Source organism: Eriocheir sinensis, unplaced genomic scaffold (assembly GCF_024679095.1).
Source record: "Eriocheir sinensis breed Jianghai 21 unplaced genomic scaffold, ASM2467909v1 Scaffold311, whole genome shotgun sequence".
NCBI classification, from domain to species: domain Eukaryota; kingdom Metazoa; phylum Arthropoda; class Malacostraca; order Decapoda; family Varunidae; genus Eriocheir; species Eriocheir sinensis.
The window spans coordinates 306,159-316,214 of NW_026111623.1; the positions used below are offsets into that span (position 1 = coordinate 306,159).

Consider the following 10,056-nt stretch of genomic DNA (forward strand, 5'->3'; position numbering starts at 1 on the left):
AATTCGATTCTTCTGTCTCAGCACATGGTTATTAAAGTTTCAAAATTGGACGTCTTTACATCTTACTGTACATCGCAATGGTGCTGAAGCTATATTTTTGCATATTAGTGATGAGTTTTTCTTGGGTAAATAGTTTTCATTCCGTGTATGACATAAAATTCCGCATGTTGTCTCCAGTGCTGTACTATTACTGGCGCTGCCTCTCATAAGTCTGGCGGCCAGAGTTTGTGAGATACCCTTCAGTAGGCGGAACAGAGGGCGGTTGTCAGGTAAGCAAACACGCATCAGCCGGGCCATGCTCCGGAGTTTAGGCATGACAGAGGTAAATATACTAAGAATATCGTGGCATTGACAGTGCAGCTTACAGCTCCATTAACTCCAGTTTATAAAAAAAATCCCAAATTAGAACTGAAAGTTACATTAGAGTGTAAAGTTATGCCATAAATAATGCCAATGGGTGTAATTGTCGACGTGGGTGCGTGTTTTTCCGGTAATATTATATGCTACGACGTTGATGAATGCATCCCAGTGTGTTACGGAATGACCAGTATGTGTTCTCTGCCGCATTCAGGTCAGGCCGGACATACTTGAGTACCAGGCATTCCACCGACGTGCCTGAGGCGTGTGTTGACAAGGAGCGGCGGCGGCCACGGGTCAGGGCGGCGGGATACAGGGCGGCCGTGGCCTTGGACTTGATGGGCGCCGTGTGGCCGTCTCAATGATGTAATTTTAGGGCAGGGTGGCTATGGAGATGCCTTGGCGTTTCTCTTGCCAGTCCGTCTGGAAAACAATTTCAGCTTTGGCATTTGCTTGCTGGTGTGAGCATGCGCAGTTCACGAGACCAGTGTTTGTAAACAAAACCAGCTTATGAATGTGGGGACGCCATATAACACAACACCGGTTCAGGCGTTTCTAGTATTACCGTCCATAGGTAGCTACGTGTCAACGTGTGGTTTTCAGGTTTTGTAAGTTTTCTAAAATACAGATAATAAAAATTTAAATTCATCTATATTTTTATTTGAAATATCAATATAGTATCGTTTTCGCCTATCGGGCTTATCGCTAGCTAGTATCGGAATTGTGGATTAATATCGGGTATCGGTTATCGCCTATATTTGTTTCCAGTTAACGAATATCGGTTATTACCGATAAGGTTTTCCATTATCAGTTATCGGGGATAAGGTTTTCTGTTATCGTGCCCAGCTATGCTCATATATGCTTCACCTCTGCTCTGCTCATTCCTTTCAAAACTTTTTTTACGTCCAAGTTCGTGAATCATTCTCCTCACTGCCAATGTTCCTGCCCATCTTAATTTGATCATGGCACGATGGAGTGTAGAATTTCCTCAAAGTTAAGGTTTGCTATATGTTTCATCTATTACATTAGTTCAGGTGACATCATGCTCTGCTGTCTTCACAAGAATGCCATGTGATCGCCACGAAGGAGGATAAGACAGCCTAATAGTGTTCTTTATCAATTCATTGTTTTTAAAAATCTGCCACATCAATATATTGTGATAGAAATAGAATAAGTTTTTGACTGAAGAAATAAACCCAAAAAGTCAAAAGTAGCAGCAACATTTGGCTGATAAGTGGGAGATAACAATACAGATACACTGGGCCTGATAGAAATATTCCAGTATGTATTAAACTAAATCAAACCAGTCTAACTTATCATAATCAGCATGAGCATTAACCACTGCATTATCACCACAGTTTTTTTTTTTTTTTTTTTTAAGTCTGCACATTAATTTTGGTTGAGTGCTCCATGAGAGGTAAGTTTTATTTTGTTTGTTTGGTATAAGAGGTATACTGGAACCTTTGGTTAATCATTATTTATCTAGGAGCTAATCAACACAAAAGAACTTGGATGTATAGGTGTGTCAACTAGCATGTTACCTGTTGCTATTTACATTTTTCAGATTTATCATAAACATAAGCTGCTTTTATTTATAACAAAAGAAAAGTGCATGATGCAATCCAGGCCTACATATGCCGCTGTGGTATGGTCATCATACAGAGAGAAGTATATAAAATTAATAGAGGATTCAAATACTGAGGTCAGATTGATGCCTTGTCTAGCACAATAATTATATAGCGCATGAGGAGAGGTTGGTGAAATTTAACATTGGTCAGCAGATTAGAAATAAGAACAGACCAATATGCTAGTGTGTTGCATGGCAAGCTTGATGGGTTGTATGATTTGGCTGGGATGTGGCAGATGGACCTCAATGCCAGGAAGTGTAGTATGAAGCTCAATGTCAGGAAGAGTATGCGAGTGTAGAAAGAAATAACCCCCTACAAAAATACTGACACTACCCTTAGCAAGTCTACTTGTGAGAGAGACATAAATTTTGTGAGCTCTGTGAGTTTTGTGAGTCCAACGAACCACTGCAATTATTCAAAAAATTGCTCATATATAATCACATCACATCTATCAGCCTGCCCTGAAGTCTGCTCTTCTGAACTCAATCATGGTAGAGGCTGTGCTGTCCTCACTCCTGCCAGTATACTGCCCGTGCCTGCCTCGATCCTCCCAGCCTTCCTTCTTCCAAGGTATTCAAAAATTTTCAGCTTGTTGTATACATTGTGAAAATTAGTCTGGAATTTTGATGGTACAGAGATGACACAAGTGAACAAAGTCTACAAAATATATTGATTCATGGTACTTTCTACAGTGAAACTCAAAAATATGCAAAACCTCAATTTAATGGCAGCTGTCTCTAGAATTGAATTCTGATATAGTTATCTAACAATACAAATCATGATTAATATGCAGTAAAAACAGCTGGAAATGTTTATAGGTCTTCAAAATTGTACTAAGTAATAACTCAGGCAGCCTCTGGAGAAATATTATAAGCATCTAGTTTCAAAAGATACAAATTATTTTAAGTTACAGCTTATTGAATGTATTGTGCAGTGACATAACAAACCTATAGTACACAGCTGTCCTGATAACTCACTTTTTTTTCCAAATTTTGCAACATCCACGATCTTTGCTTCAGTTTCCATCCTGTAGAACATCATCTCTCCTCTTTTACCTCCTCTTCCTTTACCTCTTCTTCTTAACTGAAACACGGGTCTCTGGGGCTACTGACAGTAATCGTCAATAGTGATGGTAGGCTTTCTTGGGGGGTTTCTTGGACAACTCCAGTCCATTAGTGGCTGCCGTGATGTATGTCTCTCGCTATCTTCATCCCAGCTTTCAATCCAAGCTGGATGCTGCATCTATGTATGCCAAGATGTCACTTCCTCTCGTGCCCATGACCTTGATCCTACAGAATTTTCCACCATTTGTCTAAGACTTCTGTCATACTCCATATGAGGACAGAAAAGACCCTTGTATGTGGACAGCATGTGTGAGGGGGAATAGAACTGGTGAAAACGATACAAATGCATAACCTCGAAGAATCTGATTTAGCAAGAGAGGAAATAAGTTTTCAGTTAATGTTTTGAGTTAAGGATAGACAGAGAATATTTAGTGTAGAGGAAGGGGACCGCTGAGTGTGGTCGAAGACTAGGGAATAGACGATGGAATTTGTTCAGTTGATAGGCGGAGAAATTGACTTTTTCCTCAGAGAGGGAAATAAAATAGTCGTACAGAATACAGGTGCTGAGAGGTTTAGGGGAAGACAGTGGCAGGATTACCATAGCAAAGATAGATTAGCTTGAAAGGAAACACGATATAAAAACAGAGGGATAGAATTCCGAACATCTGTTCCCTATTCTATGACAACACTCAGCTGTCCACTTAAACAATAAACATATTTGGTCTATCCTCAACTCATAATTTCATCTCACCTCTTCCTAAATCAGCTTCTTTGAAGTTGTGTGTTCTGTATTAGTCTTTCAGTTTTTTACCCCTCACAAATGATATCCAGGGGCCTTGTCTGTCCTCGTATGGAGAGCGCATTTCATATAGGAGGGGCTTCACTCACATAGCTGTTTTGGACTTGATGGAGTCAAACCTAAACTCTCTTCTTCTATAGCAAACTCTGCTGCAATGTTGCCCCTCTGTCTTCTACAGACATTTTCATGATGATTGCCCTTCTAAGCTTGCTAACTACATGCCTCCACCTCTACTGTGGTCCCTTTTTACATAACGTTCTACTCGTCTCTATACTATCCTAATTCCTTATGCAGGTTAACTCCAGAGCAGCCTTCCTTCATCTATTTCCTCCTGCCTATCTAGACACTTCTCCAATTGAGATCAACCACTCTCTTCTGGCCTCTCATTTTTCACTCATGTTGGAACAGAGAGGCAGTGGCTGAATAGTTAGTGTGCAGGTCCTGCGTTCACCAAGTTCTGGACAATGCGGGTTCAAATCTTCTGCTACCACCTGGGATTTTTCAGTCATTGCCAAGTGACATAAGGCTACCCACGTGCTGTCCTGAAGATCACCTATCTACCCCAACTCTAGAGGAACTGTCCAAGTGAATCAAGAATGAGCTCTGGCGGGCAGCATGAGCCAAGAAGAAATGGTGCTGCTATAAACACTTCCCTGCGCCATGACGGGCTTGGGTCAACCACCAGGCCCCTGAAGAAAGCCTACCAGCGCTATAGGTCAGAGTGTAAAGAAAAAAAAACTTGGCTCGGAGTTTGTCAGCTCTTTTGGGGAACAGTGCCAGATGTTTGACTGGCAACTGGATTGTCCTTACACTGTGAACTACACATCTCTATCCAGATTGGTACAGGTGCTTATTGGAGGGTTGCAACACCTGGCCATACCTGAAAGAAAGTAACACCAATATTAGAATAGCCCTCCACCCTCGACATGCTGCAATGTCATTAAAAACTTTAATTTGATTGTTACAAAGGTTTTACTAATGCATTTGTTATTCATTAATATACTGATGGGATAATTAATCTTGTTTTATTTTATAATTGTTCCAGTTCTTCTCCAGAGCCACTGACCTTTTTTTTTGTTAATCTTAGACCTACTCATATATTCCTTACCAAATTTTGTCACATAAGTAGCAACACTCCACTATCCCTATGCTCAGGGAAATGGCTTATTAAATCAATTTGTATAATCAGAATTTCTAATTAATGTGACTGGAGGAAATATAAGAAAAGCAAATGGCAAACTGACTAATGTTCCTGGAAATATACCCATGATCAGTGGCAGTAAACAAATGAAACAGAAAACCTGATGGAGTACAAAGATTAGGAAGAAAACTACGTAGATGACAGAGCTGGGATAACTAAGCTTAAAATTGTCTGACATCTGATCTAAATCTAGCATGGACAAGCTGGAAGAACAGCAGAAACATGAACACAACCAGTAGACTGGGCATTGGCAGATACCAGTTGTTTGCTCTTGTGAATGTCACGAATAATATGGAAGAGGTAGTTACGTACGTAAAGAATTTACCTACATGGAATTGTACAACAGTCACGGTGGCCAAGAGGAAGGTGGCGAGTATGTTTTGCTGTATTTGGAAAGTCCCAGTGTAACTGTAGATAAGTAAATAAAGAAAACGAAATGTGTGGAGTAAATCATGATGAGAAGCCTTTGAAAAGACCTTATAATTAGTTCACAAATTCCTATACTTGAGTTTAATAAAGTAGCTCAAGTATATACAAAATGCTTTCAGAATCAGAATTCCCAAAGCCTGAATAAATGTTGGTGGGCAGGAACACATTCACATAAAGGCTGTGTACCGTGCGGGTTACCCAAAGTCTACTTCCCACGGTCTCCTGAATGTGTGTGCCTGTGTTAAAAACTCAGCCCACCTAGCTGTTCATCCTCCCTTTCAGGATGCTTGATAAATGGAAACCTGGGGAAGGTAAACTCTGGTTTTCATCATATTCATTCTCTAACCAATCATCAGGTTCTGTGTTGTTCCTCCACAACTACTGTTGCTATAGTCTTACTGAATTATTTTGAAAAAAAATATATATCAAGGAGATTACACAGTTTGAAAGTATTCAGGTCTGAAGACAAATATGAAGAAAACTAATGACCCTCCTTCAAAGCCTGTATGCCGTCATTATTACTAGGAATACAGTCTCCAGGAGTGACATGCAGCAATACTTGTATTTATAATAGTTTCACTAACAAAAATATACTTAAAAGGCCCTTGTTTGGGAACTATGACAAACTGCAACATATTGTTTTTAAGTTACCATTTGCAAAGGTTAAGGAGTCAAATATTATTAGTTATTGCCCTCTGACTGGTCCGTCTAATACTTAATGGCCCATATAATTATAAATGATCAGACGGGATGGCCCAGGCTAGGCACATCTGTGGTGTTGTGAACAATTATTAAGGTTGCGTCACCACACTAATAAATTTGATAACATTGTCGTGTTCAAATTCGAGCCAGTTAACTTACGGTGCAACTGTGCCAAATTTGACCTGTCCAGCCCACTCCTGAGTCCTGACCCCTGGATTGCCACTCAAGTGTCGGTCCCTGGCAACAAGTACCTAACCATCTCGTTACTATCCTCTGGGAATAAACATGCATTGTACGGGATAGAAGGCCAGCAGTGCATGTCTATGTGTCATATGACAAGACCCAAACAAGTAAACAGCAATCACGATGCTAACTTTGGTCCGTGTCGCAGTAAAGATTCCACTGTTCCAAAATGTCCCTGCCTAGACACACGACCCAGCTGGCCTATTCATACGAACAAAATGCAGCCCATGATCAGGATCACTGATAACCCAGGGCAATGACTAGTTAACTATCTCCCTCCCCCGATGCACCTTCATAATGGCTGCTCAGCATTTCATGCAAATGAAGATAATGAACAATAAGCAAAATATATACTAGGGTAAAATTCTTTGTGTAATTACATTTATATATTAATATTTTCACCTGGTTAGGTCTACCTCTTTATCAGTCTACCTACCTATAGAAAATCCACTTCCATACGTTTGTGTGTGTGTGTGTGTGTGTGTGTGTGTGTTAAGCAGTGACAATCACTAACCTGCAGCAACTGCTGGATCATTCAGTCCAGCCTGGCTGTCGTTCAGTCATCCCAGGGAGTGTCTGTTCAGCCGCTCGTCTGCTGGGGGTATATAAAAAAGTATATACCTGTGTGATATACCTATGTGGAAAAAAGGAATAGCCTATATGCTAGACAATCCTTCCAGGCTGTGTTATTGTATAAAAAACATTTATTCTAGAAAGGTTTTATTTTATGGTGTTTTTCACACACCATTTATAAATGAAAAGCATATTCAGGAAATAAAATATACTGACAAGGAAAGGGTAACAGCGTGGCAACAAATCGACTCACTGGGGCCTCGCCCGCTGCACCCCGACATCTGAGCCAAGGAGGCTTGCCTACCCTTGATATAAACCGTTCACTGACGCACCGCTGAGCTACAGTCACCAGTCTCACACACACACACACATCGATGTACGGGACACGACGGTCTGTTAGTGTTCTGGGAATGTCTTAAACTCACCCATATGTCTGCATCCCTAATTAATTAAGTCTCGTTGTGGTGTTTTTTGCTTTATTTTTGAGCACATATCAGCAGCAAAATGATGGAAGAGGTGCCACTCACCCATGCGGTCAGCAAATTATGATGGGCCGGGAGGGAGGACTACAGTTTAACGCAAAGCCAGGCACATTACCTCGCCAGTGCATCTGCAAGACTGTGGTCTGTTAACTGCAAGGATACTACATAGTCCCCATGCTTGGATATAGAGCCTTCTAGAAATCTTGATTACCAGACATCTAGCAACTACCCACGAACCGAAGCTTCAACCACCGGTTCAGCTTCCCGTTCGCCGCACGGCATCTCGCGTAGTGACTTGCCTGGGTGTTGTTATTAGGCTCTCAGTCGCCTGGAGAGGTGCCACAACACAGCAAATGATCGTACTGGATCTCTCAGTGTATGTTCAGAAGAGGACACAAAGGCTACTTGAACATGGAAATTAGGCCTCTGCGAGGTTCCTTCCTTATCGCCCTTGTACCAGTGTGTGTGTAGGGGGGGGGGGGGGTAAGGACTGAATGGAGGATGTTCCCGTCTGACGATCATTAGAATGTTAATCTATTAACATTGTGCCAAGAAAGAGATTGACAAATTTCCTAATATACAAAGTTCAAATATTAAAGTCGAGCTACAGTGAACGGATAAGATATTTTCGAGAATAAGGCTTGTCAGCGTGAAGCGTGATGTTTTCTTATTAACATATAGACTACTACTACTGGATTCATTCATATTATTTAACGGTTAATAACACCATCCGGCGTGCCTCCTGCCGCTGATTTACTGATTGAATAGTCAACATTCATTACTGTTGGCTTGTTAGGTATTTGGTTGGAACAGTTGCCATGACAACATAACGTCATATATAGACTGTGTGTGTGTGTGTGTGTGTGTGTGTGTGTGTGTGTGTGTGTGTGTGTGTGTGTGTGCCACGCACGCCAAACAAGCCTGATTGAGAATGACACGTGTAGAAAAGCTTAAAAATTCGGACACTTGAATCTTAGTCATGCGTTCTTTTTCAATCTGTGCTAACATTGTCAAATCTTATCAAAAACATCTAAATACAAATATAATTATTCAAACATATTAGCGTCCACCTGAATTCGATTAGCATTGAATATTCTATCAACAAAGATCAAGTGCTGCGTGACTGTCACGGTGACTGCACAGGATGCTTCATAATGAAAAAACCTGCTCGGGACTCACCTGCTGGAAGCTGAAGGGCATGACGCGGGTGTCGGAGGAGCCGCCGCCCCGCCTGGAGCCGCGGTGCCGCCTCGCCGCTCGTCTCGTCGGGAATGCAGATTTACTTCCTCGTGAAGCGGTGCTCCAGGCCTGGGTCGAGCACCGATTCGAAAGTATTAGTTGAACCCATAAAGAAAATTGGCAAGCTGTTTCTATTTTTAACTTTAATGCCCATCTTAGGTCCTCCCCTCCCGTACACATACTCGTACATAAAAATGCCCTCCTGTGTGTTCAGACGTTCCCAGAATTATTGAGTAAGCGGCAAGGAGCACCTGATAGCTATGAGTATAAGAGAGAGAGAGAGAGAGAGAGAGAGAGAGAGAGAGAGAGAGAGAGAGAGAGAGAGAGAGAGAGAGAGAGAGAGAGAGAGAGAGAGAGAGAGAGAGAGAGAGAGAGAGAGAGAGAGAGAGAGAGAGAGAGAGAGAGAGAGAGAGAGAGAGAGAGAGAGAGAGAGAGAGAGAGAGAGAGAGAGAGAGAGAGAGAGAGAGAGAGAGAGAGAGAGAGAGAGAGAGAGAGAGAGAGAGAGAGAGAGAGAGATATATCCGTAATTGTCAAAATAAAAATATCTCAGAGCGCCGCCAATCACACGCACACACACACACAAACACACACACACAGTCATATCCATGCGCCCTGAGGGAAGGGTGAGGGGGCCCCCATTTTGCTTCTTAATTGTGCGGCGAGTATAGTTACTTATAATTATAGTTAAATGGTTAGTTTAATAGATAGTTCAATAGTTAGTTTGTTAGATCGTTAGATGGTTAATTACTAGAAGTTAGTTAGTTAGGTAGTTAAATCAGTAGACACTAGGAGATTCAAGGGAGTATACGCTACAGCTGAGCCTGGCCGCGGTGCTCATCTCCTCATTGGCTTCTGGGCTTGTGGTATATATATAAACCACAGTTTACCTTCTCCAGGTTTCTCCAGGTAAGTACTCATTTGTCGACCAGCCAGAAAAGGAGGGCAAACAGCAGGCTGGGCTGGGCGCCGATTACTTAGGCCGGGATTCGAACCCAGGCCCTCAGATTAGTAGTCAAGCATTTTAACCAGTTCACCACGAAGGCACCGATCATAGCTTTATTTCAAGTTATATTTCTACGAAAAATCTAAGCCCGTATTGTGCTATTGTTGCACATAATTTGAATATTATCCAAAGGCATTACTGCATAGGAAAGATGTAATTCACCTATATAGATATATATATATATATATATATATATATATATATATATATATATATATATATATATATATACATATATATATATATATATATATCACGACTTTGATCAGGACTCTGAAAATCACACAATATCGAAAATTTGTTGATGACACCAAGGTGAGTGGAAAGTGACCTTAC

At 41.3% G+C, this 10,056-nt stretch overlaps 1 long non-coding RNA gene across 1 annotated transcript; it reads right to left on the bottom strand.

Moving 5' to 3' along the window:
- Nucleotides 1–1,001: 1,001 nt before the first annotated feature.
- On the bottom strand, nucleotides 1,002–8,884 carry LOC126991627 (uncharacterized). Its single transcript, XR_007745707.1, has 3 exons — nucleotides 8,658–8,884; nucleotides 6,938–7,018; nucleotides 1,002–4,728 (listed from the first exon to the last, which is right to left on the bottom strand). It is a non-coding gene; the product is annotated as an uncharacterized LOC126991627 (long non-coding RNA).
- Nucleotides 8,885–10,056: the final 1,172 nt, after the last annotated feature.